Genomic DNA, 12862 nt, shown 5'->3' with positions numbered 1-12862 from the left:
TTTGTCAAGTTAAATCTGATCCTGGCTATAATAGCTCTCTATATCTCTATAGAGATTTCTTTTCAATATTGAAAGTACATAAAAGTTGATCCCTCAGCTAGGTGTTGTCGAAAGCCCTTTAAAAAACATGTCAATAGAATTCTCAGGGAGTCAAGAAGAAATTAAATTAACTTGTACAAATTTGACAGCATGTTCTCAATTATGTAGAAGGCCTTGAAAATTAATTACTCCCTTCCAATTTCATTCTTTGCTTTTAAGCATGAAATGATTTATGTAACTGGAAGTAATCTATTATAACAGAAACAGCTAAGTTTATATCATACTCCAAACTGTAGCAATTGCACCGCTGGCTTCTGCTTAGTAGAAATGCTACTTGACACTTTATGAACACCACTGAACTTTGATATGCACTGATCATATCCAATGAACCAGGAGTCAGGATTGAGACATAATTATTCCCTTCACCACCAGCCCACTGATCAAAGTGGAGACCTAGTTGGGCATCCATCCTCACTCATGCTCTGCCATCAGTTCCAACAAGCGTTCGTGTGATTTCCCCACTGGTTTCAGCTACAATGTATCTCCATTTCAAGGAGTAGGCTGGCTTTAATCAGTGCTTCAATTGATGTCAGCCAATGATAGAATTAAGTCCTGTGGTTATGTCATCAGGAAATCAATAGCATGAAGAATGGTGGTGGCTGCAGGAATCACAACTATGAGCAAACAGCACTGAATTAAGAGGGTGTGGGCAAATATCACAAAGCTATCCCAGGACATTTTTGATCACAGTAAAATACTGAAATAAGATTACTCAAACTAAAATGTTGCATAAAGCAGGTAAATTACCTAGCTCAGTTAATATTGCTCTTACATTTCCTATTAAGCCATTTTCACTTAACATTCATAAAACTATTCAAACATTAGGAATATGGTTATTACTGTACTGGTTCCAACTATAATAAACATATAACAATAAACCCTAACCTCTTACAATAAGCAAGTAGGCATAAAATAAATGTGCCAACTGCTTGCTTCATGTTTTTCCTCCATTTCACTTTCCAAACAAAGTTATATTTAAGCTCTTTCTTGCATTTTACAGTATACTCTTTTTCATGTAGAAAATCAGAATACATGTTCTGGGGTTTCAAAGTAATTGTGGGTAGGTTAGTCAGCCCATCAACATATCTGTAGGTTGCAGGGCTGCTGTATTCAGCAAGTAAAATTCCCGTGTATTTTGGAATAAATTGAGTTGAACTCATCTATGTTTAGGGATTGAATCATTTTGATCTGTTGTTGGTAATAACTTAAGCACATTCCAGGAGATCCACATAGAAAGTTCATTTTTTTTAAAGCAAATAAAACTCTGTGTTGCTATATGTTTTATTATGCCAACCAAGCACTGTGTTTCAGGAGTATATATTATACATGGGCTATGTGGCAATTTGTTGTGGACTTGTTAGTGAAGTGACTGGGAAGTGGGAAAATAAACACCAATTAGTAAAAACAGAAAGAACTGGACAACTTTGAATGCTTAGCTACATTTTTTTCATGGCTTGTTAAATTGTCATCAAAAATAGAAACAAAAAAAAAATTAGCATAATTTTTTTCTAAGAATTTTATTTTGCCAAACTTATAATGATGAAGAAAAAACCTTCGAATTGAACCAAAATAATTAAATTATAAATTCAAGCCCCATCTACTGTTTAATGCAGTGGTAATATCAGCAGTCAAAATCTTAATCCTCTTGTTAAAAAATTCAGTTCACCATTTAAGTGTAGAAATTATATGTTTAAGATAAGCCAGTTAATACATGTATTTAACCAACAACTGGGAGAACAAGGCTCAGAAGGGACCACATATTTTCTGAGGTTTGTCTTTATTTCCATTTCTTCCTCAGACAAACAAGAAGCACCTTCGGATATCTTTCTGACTATATTTATGTTTCCTTATGGGCGTAAGTTATTGAACAATCATCAACTATTTCTTCCACTTTGTTATATGACAGTGCAATGATACTATGTATATCTTTTGCTGCTATACAATACTTTGCCATGCTGTGCCTGAGTGAATTTTCAATGAACTATTTCTGAACCACTGACCAGGTCAGAGTGAAGGAGAGATCCACATTTGTACAAATCTTGAACACTGACCTTAACATGTGTATATATATATAAAATAGCATCTTGTCAGAATTTTCTGCTGGCTTTGAATGTGTGAAATTGTGAATGAGTATGAAGAGTATGTACCTTACAGTAAATGCGTATGACTTTATCGGTATCACACAATGATGAAACCCCTCAAAATTCAATCTGCTGTTCTCAAGATCTTGTATAAAGAACTGCGTTTTATCATTAGGTATCAAGTATATGATTGTTGCGGAGCTGTAGTTGTCCTATCACAGATTGGTAAAGAAGAGATATCAAGTCAGCAGAAGCTAACCAACTATTTATAAACACCAATTTCCTTAGGTGTCTGCAGAGATTCAGCATGACATCTAAAACTTTGACAAAATTCTATAGACGTATAGTGGAAGGTGTAATGGTTGGCTACATAAAAGCCTGGCATGGAAACACTACTGCCTTTGAATGAAAAATCCTACAAAAGACAGTGGTTTTGGCCCAATACATAACAGGTAAAGCCCTCTCAACCACTGATCATGTTTATATGAAATGCTGTCATAGGATAGCAGCACCCATCATCAGAGATATCCACCACCCAGGCCATTCTCTACTACCCCACAACCCCACAGCTGTTGAACAAAGGGGATAACTACATCCTTTGAGATGTTCCCACAACCAATGATCTCACTTTAAGGACTCTTTATCTTGTACCTTTTGTAACTTATTGCTATGGTTTGTTTTCTGCACTCTAGTTGATCTTTCATTGATCCGGTTATGGTTACATTCTATAGATTGTTGTGTATGCCCGCAAGAAAATGAATCTCAGGGTTGTATATGGTGACAAAAATATACTTTGATGATAAAATTTACTTTGAACTTTAAGCACATATTGAACTTGAGGCCATATTTAGTAACTCCCTGTTCAAATGCCAGGTCTTTTAATGAAAAAGGAACAATCAAGAAAAAAAAATCACAGAAATGTTATTCTCAAAAATTATTTTTTGCATATTTGAAATTCACCTAAATAAGATTTTGGATGTGCATGTAATTAATCTCAAAAAAGCAAGCAATTTATTCTCTTTGAAAGATTTTCTCTTTGTCTTTTGTATTGGTAGTTATCTTATATCTATAGATTCCCCCCCATTTTGAGTACAGCAGTGTAAAAGTGTTAATAGCTTTCATTGTAATGATAACAATTCTATTTTTTCTTGATTTCCAATATCTACACTGCTGAAAGATTTTGAGTAGGATAAATGTGTGAGTCCACTGCACCAAAATACTTTATGCCAAGCAGACCAGAAATGTAATATTTATTCAGATATTACAAGCAATGAGAAATAACTTGAAACATATAAAATCCTGAAGGGTTTTAACAGGGTGCATGTGGAGAGATCGCTTCCTTTTGTGTAAGTAATGTGGGAGAATCTAGAAGTCAGGAGTTGCTGTCTAAAAATAAGAGGTTACTCATTTAAGACACAGATGAGTTGATTTTTCTCACTGGGGGGAGGGAGATGAGTGTCTTTGGAAATCTCTACCTCAAAGTTGGTGATTAGTTATTAAGAATAGCAGATGAATAATTGATAAGCAAAGGGGTGAAAAGTTAGGCAGAATAGACAGGAATTGCGGACCAGGAAACACTTGATTAATTTTCAACATTATTGGCTGGTGTCAAAACAGTTGCAGTATCCAGCACTCCCAATCATTACTTGGCCTCTGAAGGAGTGAACCAAATTGGCTGAAGAATATTATCTATGATGGTACAGATTTCAAAAGGAAGCCTAAATGGATTGGGCATTCAGTATTTCTGGATGATCAGATTGGTGCCCCATGACCAAACACTTTCATTCTTATTCTAACTTCTGAGGCTGGTTCAAAGTAAATTTATTATCAAAGTACAAACCCCATTTCCAGAAAAGTTGGGACATTTTCCAAAATGCGATAAAAACAAAAATCTGTGATATGTTAATTCACGTGAACCTTTATTTAACTGACAAAAGTACAAAGAAAAGATTTTCAATAGTTTTACTGACCAACTTAATTGTATTTTGTAAACATACACAAATTTAGAATTTGATGGCTACAACACACTCAACAAAAGTTGGGACAGAGGCATGTTTACCATTGTGTTACATCACCTTTCCTTTTAATAACACTTTTTAATCTTTTTGGAACTGCGGATACTAATTGTAGTGGATTTGCAATTGGAAATTTTCTCCATTCTTGCTTGATATACGACTTCAGCTGCTCAACAGTCCGTGGTCTCCGTTGTCTGATTCTCCTCTTCATGATGCGTCATACATTTTCAATAGGAGATAGATCTGGACTGGCAGCAGGCCAGTCAAGCACACACACTCTGTGTCTACAAAGCCACGCTGTTGTAGCCCGTGCAGACTGTGGTCTGGCATTGTTCTGCTGAAATAAGCATGGACGTCCCGGGAAGAGCCGTTGCCTTGATGGCAACATATGTCTCCCTAAAATCCTAATATACGCCTCAGAGTCAATGGTACCTTCACATACATGCAACTCACTCATGCCGTGGGCACTGATGCACCCCCATACCATCACAGATGCTGGCTTTTGCACCTTTCGCTGATAACAATCTGGACGGTCGTTTTCATCTTTGGCACGGAGAACTCGATGCCCATTTTTTCCAAAAAGTAGCTGAAATGTGGACTCATCTGACCACAGCACACGGTTCCACAGTCTTTCGGTCCATCTGAGATAAGCTCGGGCCCAGAGAACTCGCCGGCGTTTCTGCATAGAGTTGATGTATGGCTTCCTCCTTGCGTAATACAGTTTCAAGTTGCATTTCTGGATGCAGCAACAGACTGTGTTCAGTGACAATGGTTTTCCGAAGTACTCCCGAGCCCAGGTGGCTATAATTGTCAGAGTAGCATGAATTTTCTGTGCACTTTTCAATCTTATTTTAACTCTGTCCCAACGTTTGTTGAGTGTGTTGAAGCCATCAATTTCTAAATTTGTGTATATTTACAAAATACAGTTAAGTTGGTCAGTAAAACTATTGAAAATCTTTTCTTTGTACTTTTATCAGTTAAATAAAGGTTCACGTGAATTAACATATTACAGATTTTTGTTTTTATTGCATTTTGGAAAATATCCCAACTTTTCTGGAAATGGGGTCTGTACATATATGTCACCATATGCAAACCTGAGATTTATTTTCTTGCAGGCACAGTAAATACAAAGAATCACAATAGAAACAATGAAAAACCATATGCAACAAGACAAACAATGTACAAAAGACAATAAACTGTGCAAGTACAGTCCTGTACAAAAATCTTAGGCACATGTATATAGCTAGGGTGCCCGACTTTTGTACAGTACTGTAGTAATTTTATGTATTACACTGTAATGCTGTGGCAAAAAAAAAACAAATTTCATGATGTGTGAGTGATGATAAACCTAATTCTGATGTGGGTCTCTTGTGAACTGAGTGTGGGCAGAGGGCATGGAGAAAGGAATCACGCTTGGGGAAAAGGAGAAGGGAGAGGGGAGGAAGCGGAAAGCACCAGAGACATTGTGTAATGATCAATAAACCAATTGTTTGGAATCAAATGACCTTGCCTACTGTCTCAGTAATGTGCCTAAGACTTTTACATAGTACTGAACCACAAGAAAAAAACAACAAACAAAATAATAATAATAATAATAAATAAGCTATAAATATCAAGAATATGAAATGAAGGGTCCTTAAAAGTGAATCTATTGGTTGTGGGAACATCTCAGTGTGGGGCAAATCAACTTTAGTGAAATCAGGTTCAAGAGCATTTTTTTTTAAATTTAGGGATAACAGTTCCTGAACCTGGTGATATGCATCCTGAAGCTCCCGTACTTCCTTCCTAATGGCAGTAACAAGAAGAGAGCATGGCCTGAATGGTGGGCGGCCTTGATGATGGACACCACTTTCCTGCTACAGTGTTTCTTGTAGATGTTGTCAATGATGGGGATGTCTTTAGCCATGATGGACTGGCTCTATGCACTACTCTTTGAAGGCTTTTCCAATCAGGGGCATTGGTGTTTCCACAACATACCATGATGTATGCTCTCCACTGCACATTTATAGAATTTAGTCTAAGTTTTAGATGACTTGCCAAATCATTGCAAACTTCTGAGAGAGGCGCACCATGCTCTTAACTGCATTTCTGTGTCCTGCATCTTATTTTAGACAGGCAGATTTTCTTCCCTGAAGGATATTACTGAAATTACAAAAATTTGTTAGTTAATTTTTCTGATATATGACCTTTCACTTGTCTTTTTCAATGGATACTCACTGATATTCTGAGTATTTTAGTATTTTCTGCTCTTATTACAGATTTTCAGTACTTGCATATTTTTACCTTTCAAGAGCTAAATGTTTTTTTTCTTCAAATAATGAAGGCTTATGATTTTGTCTTTAATTCTGTCTGTTTGTCAAACTAGACAAGGATTATACAAATTCTTCCACCTTAGAATGCCCAGTGGTCCCACCATTAAACATCACCAGATGGAAAGAATGAATTTTTTTCTGTTCATAGTAGAATATATTAGGTTGGACTTTGCTCTCTATTGTAAAGGACTAGAATCAGTCATACATTGATTCATCATGGCACCATTTGCTCACAGAATTTCAATTGGATTTGCTGGAATTTCCATTGGAATCCCTTTTCAGGATGTCTCAGCCCAGTGTGACCAGGGCAAATGACTGCAAATTCATTAACAAACTGGACTAATGAACTGAGATTCTAAATTAGGAAGTGTTTAATTCAATATCAAATTAATTATTGAAAGCAAAAATAGAGAAGCAAAAGTAGATTGAATTGAGTATTTAAAATGACAAGTAATCTGATGTAATATCTGATATTTGTTGAATCTCTAACAAAAAAATAAAATTTGGAGGATTTAGCTTTTGGACCTGCAGACATTCAGTTTCACTCACCTACAGTTATTAAAAAGTAAAAAAAAAGAAAAGAAAAAACTAATACTGGAATTGACAAGTCTCACTTGTTTTTACAGAGTTTAATGTGCATCCATTACTTAACTAGAGCAAATCTTGTGTCATTAAATATATTCAGATGTCAAATCGTTCAATGAGATATCATGCTTTAAGATGGCGGTTCAAGATGACTCTGATGAATCTCAGCAACTTCTGTCTGGTGGTTGATAAAACAAGGAAAACAACTAAATACTTTGTTAATAACTCTCTTCTGGCAAATGATCATCGTAAGTGATAGTCTGTAACTTCCCTTTAAGCTCAAGGTGATTTGTCGTGGCAAAACCGAGGCAAGGTGAGGTAACAGGCCCACTGCTGAGAGTGAGAAATACTCGAGGTTCGATCTATTTAAGCACCGAGCTGAATTGGAAAGGTTGGGTACAGGTTGAATTGAGGTGGCAGGGTGAGGCCCCTAAGTGCATCAAAGCAACAGAATCCAATACTTGGATGATGATTTGAGCACCAGGTCAGATTGAAGAGGTCAGGACCCAAGGTGAAGGTCAGGCCAGTTCAGCTCGTTGCTCCACTTTGCGCTGATCTAAGTGTCCGTGGACAGACTCTCTTCGTAGACTTCAGTTCAGAATACTATTTGCTTCCGTTTATTGTTTGCATGATTTGTTTTTTTTTCTGCACATTGGGTGTTTAACGGTCTTCTCTATTTAATAGGTTCTTTTCCATTTCTTTGTTTCGTGGCTGTATGTTAGGAGATGAATATCAAGGTTGTATACCATTTACATATTTCGATAATGAATGTACTTTGAACTTTTTTTGAAGTTTGCTTGCCCATTTCTGTTCCTGACTCAATAATCAGAGCACCTCAGTATTAACCTTCCTCAGCAGGGGCTTATATTGTGTAAGTGAACTTTTGGTAGTCTTTTTTTGATGGGCACTTAGAAAGGCAACACCAATAGCCTCACCATTATTTCTACTGGAAAATAATGCTCATTGAATGTGTAGCTTTACAATTATGAACATATAATGCTTTGTTAGCAGTGGAAAGGCATTTTTGAGTCATTTTAATGGAGGTTTGTAACGCTGTATCAAAATTTTTCTTCCATTACTTAATACAATAATGAGAAATTGCCTTAATTACCAAAGTGAACTAGCTTTCAAAGTAAATCAAATCAGCTTTACAATATATGTCAAGAAAAAAAGTTGAATGATTTTATGGAGTAATTCCAATCTTGCAAGAATACAAAATCTAACTTTGGTTCTGCAAAATTATGTTGATGCAAGTGACTGTATTCTTCAATATTCCATACAGATAAACAGAAGGTATATCAATATTTCACAATATAATTTTAAGATGATGATGGATTAAAAAAAACCTTTAACACAGAAAAAAAAATTTCAAGGCCTTGTGTTCCTAATTTATAATTACATTACATTAAAAGTATTCAGAGTTTTCTGACGTGGTGGCAAAAATTAAATCTATGTCTTGGATTCTGAGTTTCAGTAGCTCACCATCCAAAAGCTGGTCCAATTGATAAGAAAAGTTCAGTTTATTTCAGACACTCTGAAACAATAACAGAGTTTGGCTAATTTTCTTTATGCAGATTATGGACTGGAGAAAAAATATAGAAAAACTGTGGTGGAAACAAAATCAGTTTATTGTGTTTACAAGGAAAATGTGATATGTAGGGGAATGGAACTAAGTGAATAGGTCTTTCAGAGAAAAGAATATGCCAATATGCCAAATGATTTCCTTTTATAAAATGAAGTTGCAAGAGTATACAAAAAAAGGTTGCTATCTACAACCAATAAATCTTAAGACAGGAAAATGAAAGGTTTTTGCATAAAATATTATTTTGCCATGTTTTTACCTAACTTTTAAGGGTCGGCACAACATTGTGGGCCGAAGGGCCTGTACTGTGCTGTATTACTCTATGCTCTATGTTTTAATTGTACAGCATGGCTACAATTATAGATGGACTAAAATGAAAAAAATTAAGTGACCCAGAACCTATCCAATAAAAGGAGAAAATTTATTTTCTGAGACAAACTACGAAGATACACCTTCAAATGGCCTTTTGAGTTTCAAGATGCTGCCAGAGACTTTACCTTGCTTTGCCACTGGCAACTCATTATAGAACTTGAAATGAAAAGGGGGCAACTTCATTAATGGATAAGACAAGGTTCGGTACTGGAAGGAGAACTTCACACTACCAGAAAGATGTTTTAACATATCTCTTAATCAAATGCAACCACAATGTACATACTTCTTATAAACAGATAATCTCATGACTGCAGTAAGAAATGTAACTTGCATCAAACCATGTTGTTTTGGCAAGTTATACCAATATTGTAAATCTGGTATGTTAGAGAGCCTTTTGAATTTTCCTAAATTCACGTATTTTTCCCCTTTCAGAATCTAAGTTTTATCACCATGAAGACCACACCATGTTTAAGCATTTTGGAGACTTATATTATTTCTGCTGTGCAATAATCCCTAGTTTTGAGGGCAGTGACCAGCTCTGATGTGTCATTCTTGTTCTGTTCATGTGATAGCAATTTATAATTAAAATGCCTTTAAACTGATTATCCCATTAATTTTACCTGCCTGAACTGCTCACAAAACAATATGCTAATGACTTTTTTTTGAGACAGGTTGAAAGAGCTGAAAGGTCATAAATTATCTACATTACTTAGCAAAAGGTGAATTACAAATGTTTTCAACAAATAAAATGTTTCATTCACTGGTTAAGGTTGATTTGAAGACATGAAACTTGTTTGGTTATGTCTGCCTTAAAACTATCAATGTGATTGTCACAGATTAGTCTGAGCTGGTACGTCCTACCTGGCTCATAGGGCAGAGTCAGGTTAGCATGGTCAAAATTCAAGATCTGGGACCAAATCCTTCTCCTAATTGGAGAATTTAGTGTTCCAGCATACTTTTACATATCAGGCCACATTGAAAATTATTATTTAACTTGTTCATATTAAATACTTAACACGTGCATCCAAACAATGTATATAAATGCATATTAGACATCTGACTATCAATGAAAGTAGTTACTGGACTCTGCGCATGACTACCATATACTGTACTATTGGAAATTTGTGCTGAATTAGGTGACCAGCAGAACTATGAAGGAGATCACAAGCTAGACAAAGACGTCTGTTAGGCTAGCTTAATCTTTTTCACTTCCAATGGTCAACCAAGGTGTATACTATGATAGGCTCATCTGAGAGAGTACAACTAGGTATGAACCTGGAGTAAGTTTCAAGGATTCCTATGTCTTTGCATCAAATTATACACTAAATGAATGGGCTATGCAACTTATCAACTTATACACAAACATCTTATGCAGCAGTTACCACTTTATATACCTGCTCATTAATGCAAATATCTAATCAGCCAATCATGTGGCAACAACTCAATGCAGAAAAGCATGCAGACACAGCCAAGACGTTCAGTTGTTTTTCAGACCAAACATCGGAATGGGGAAGAAGTATGATCTAAATGACTTTGACCGTGAAATGATTTTGCTCCAACACTCTGGTGAGGAAACAGTGATTGTAGATGATAGAAGTTTAAAACTAAGATTAAGTCAGCAGGAAGGCAAGTAAACTATGAATCAGTAGAATGTGGATTTTGTAGAGAAAGAAAAAACACTCGAGGAGAGATGGCAAAGATGCCATGACAATCAAACTAATCCCATTTTAGTGTGCAAATCCCTGTATTCCCTGTCTGATCATGTTTATGTCTCAATCCCACTTAAATATTGCCATTGTAAATACTTCATGCAACCATAGCAGTGCATTTCACAGACGTAACACTCTCTTTGAAAAAATTCTTGCCTGTTAAACTCCCCATCCTTTCTCACCTTAAACTTCTGCACTCTGATATTTGAGAATTCCACCTTGAGAAAAAAATCTTTGACCATCAGGCCTCCCATTATTTTATAACCTCCTAAAAGATGGCACCTCAGCCTCTAATTGTCTACATAAAATAGCCCCAGTCTGACTAGTGTATCACAGGAAGTTCAGACTGGCGCCAGGCAAATGCAGACTGTAAGCATCATAGCAGGGGATTACTCTGCTGCCAACAGTTTCAAAACTATGAAGACAGTGCTGTGATCTGCAGCAGATTATAAAGTCACCTGTTGTCTCATAATGGAATATTACTGGCTTGCAGGGTATGAATATGCTCCCTTTCCTCTGGTAAATAGACTCACGCTGCTACCATTGCTTCTCTGACAGCAGTGTCATAGCTATCCCTCAGAATAACAAGTCAACCATTTCAGATGGAGACGAGGAGTAATATCTTCTCTCAGAGCTGGGAACTTTTAGAATTCTCTACCCAAGAGAGCAGTGGAAACAGAGCTATTGATACTTTCAAGAGTAAGGTTGACAGACATTTGCAGTGGAAGCAAGTCATCCACAACCATATGGCATAGTCTAAGAACACAACCACTTTGTTGGTTAAAGCAGTTAAGGAGTTAAGGAAACGGCAGGAAAGTGAAGATGAGTGACAATAAAACAGGCGGAATTAAGATGGTGCTAAACAGTGACTCCTTTGCTTGCATCTTCGGAAACAGCTCTTTTTCTATCTTTAACATCTTTATTTTTCCCTTTCAGGGTTTTTTTGAAGACTCTGATCTGGAGTTACATGCTGACTTCGGTTCTCTGCGGGAATGGGACCCATTCTCGGGGTTTCAGGACCGGTTGCTGCTCGGCATGCTAAAAAGTCGGCCTGAGAGGCGGCCTAGTATTTGGAAGCCTAAAATCTTGAGTCTCTGGAGACGGGCTAATCGAGGGTCAGTGTCACGGCAGGAGACTTGTGTGTCATCGGGGAGGCTGGAAAATCTTTCGCTGTGGGCCCAAAGACCAGAGATCTTTGTGATCTTTGTAAAAAGTGATGAAACAGATTTTTTATCATCGTAAACCAGCAGGTTGTTATGTCTCCCGCTCGCTGTGAAAATGGGGGACACCTCCCTCTCCCTTATTAGGGAGAGGGAGAACCTGTGGGTTGCCGAATGCCGGATGAATTGCGATAGTCTTCGGGGTAACTGGAAGGTCTGTGTCTTTGCTATCGTTTAGCTCACGCCTGTGCTCGGTAGCAGGTGCGCTTTTTGTTTTGCCGGTGGGGGCAGGGGGGATTGTTGCTCACCGCCGCTTACGCACGGGAGGGGGGAGGCGGGGAAGGGACTTCGGTGTACTCACGTTTAACTGTCATTTATTCTTTGGGGTACTTCTCTGTTTTTGTGGATGTTTTGCAAAGAAAAAGCACTTCAGGATGTGTATTGTATACATTTCTCTAACATTAAATTGAACCTTTGAACAGACAGACAAGCTGATAGGCCTTCCCCTGCCTGCCTATGTCCTCACACTATGATGTTTGAGGCAGAACAAAGGACATATGGTGAGGAGATTGAACACCCGCATGACCAGATAGATACTGAGAATGAGGGTGATAAGTAAATGGTTACAATGTCATGCTATTGAGGAGATGGATAAAATAACCGGTCATCGCAAATTGCTTAGGAGGACATGAAGGCAGCTAAAAGAGGGATGGGAACATGAGGTCTGACTTAGTAGAGGTGAATTTTATTTCACTTACTGAAATTCAGGAACCAATCATCAACATTTCAAATGATGTAAAAGAACCACTGAAGATGAAATCCACCTAAATAATCTGGTCTAAATAAATAATTCATGTTACATTAACAATACAATGGTGATAGACTGGAGTCAAAAGAAAACTCAGACAATATTGCAGTGACCCCAACTAAAAGATCCATTCTGAATC

At 37.0% G+C, this 12862-nt stretch overlaps 1 protein-coding gene across 2 annotated transcripts in view; it reads right to left on the bottom strand.

The window, feature by feature from the left end:
- Nucleotides 1–12862, bottom strand: part of tshz2 (teashirt zinc finger homeobox 2) — a 553028-nt gene that overhangs the window by 272526 nt on the left and 267640 nt on the right. The window lies entirely within an intron of this gene.

The sequence above is a fragment of the Mobula birostris genome, chromosome 2, assembly GCF_030028105.1.
Source record: "Mobula birostris isolate sMobBir1 chromosome 2, sMobBir1.hap1, whole genome shotgun sequence".
Lineage (NCBI taxonomy): Eukaryota > Metazoa > Chordata > Chondrichthyes > Myliobatiformes > Myliobatidae > Mobula > Mobula birostris.
The sequence above is the reverse complement of the archived record's forward strand: the minus strand, read 5'-3'. Positions and strand labels throughout refer to the sequence as shown.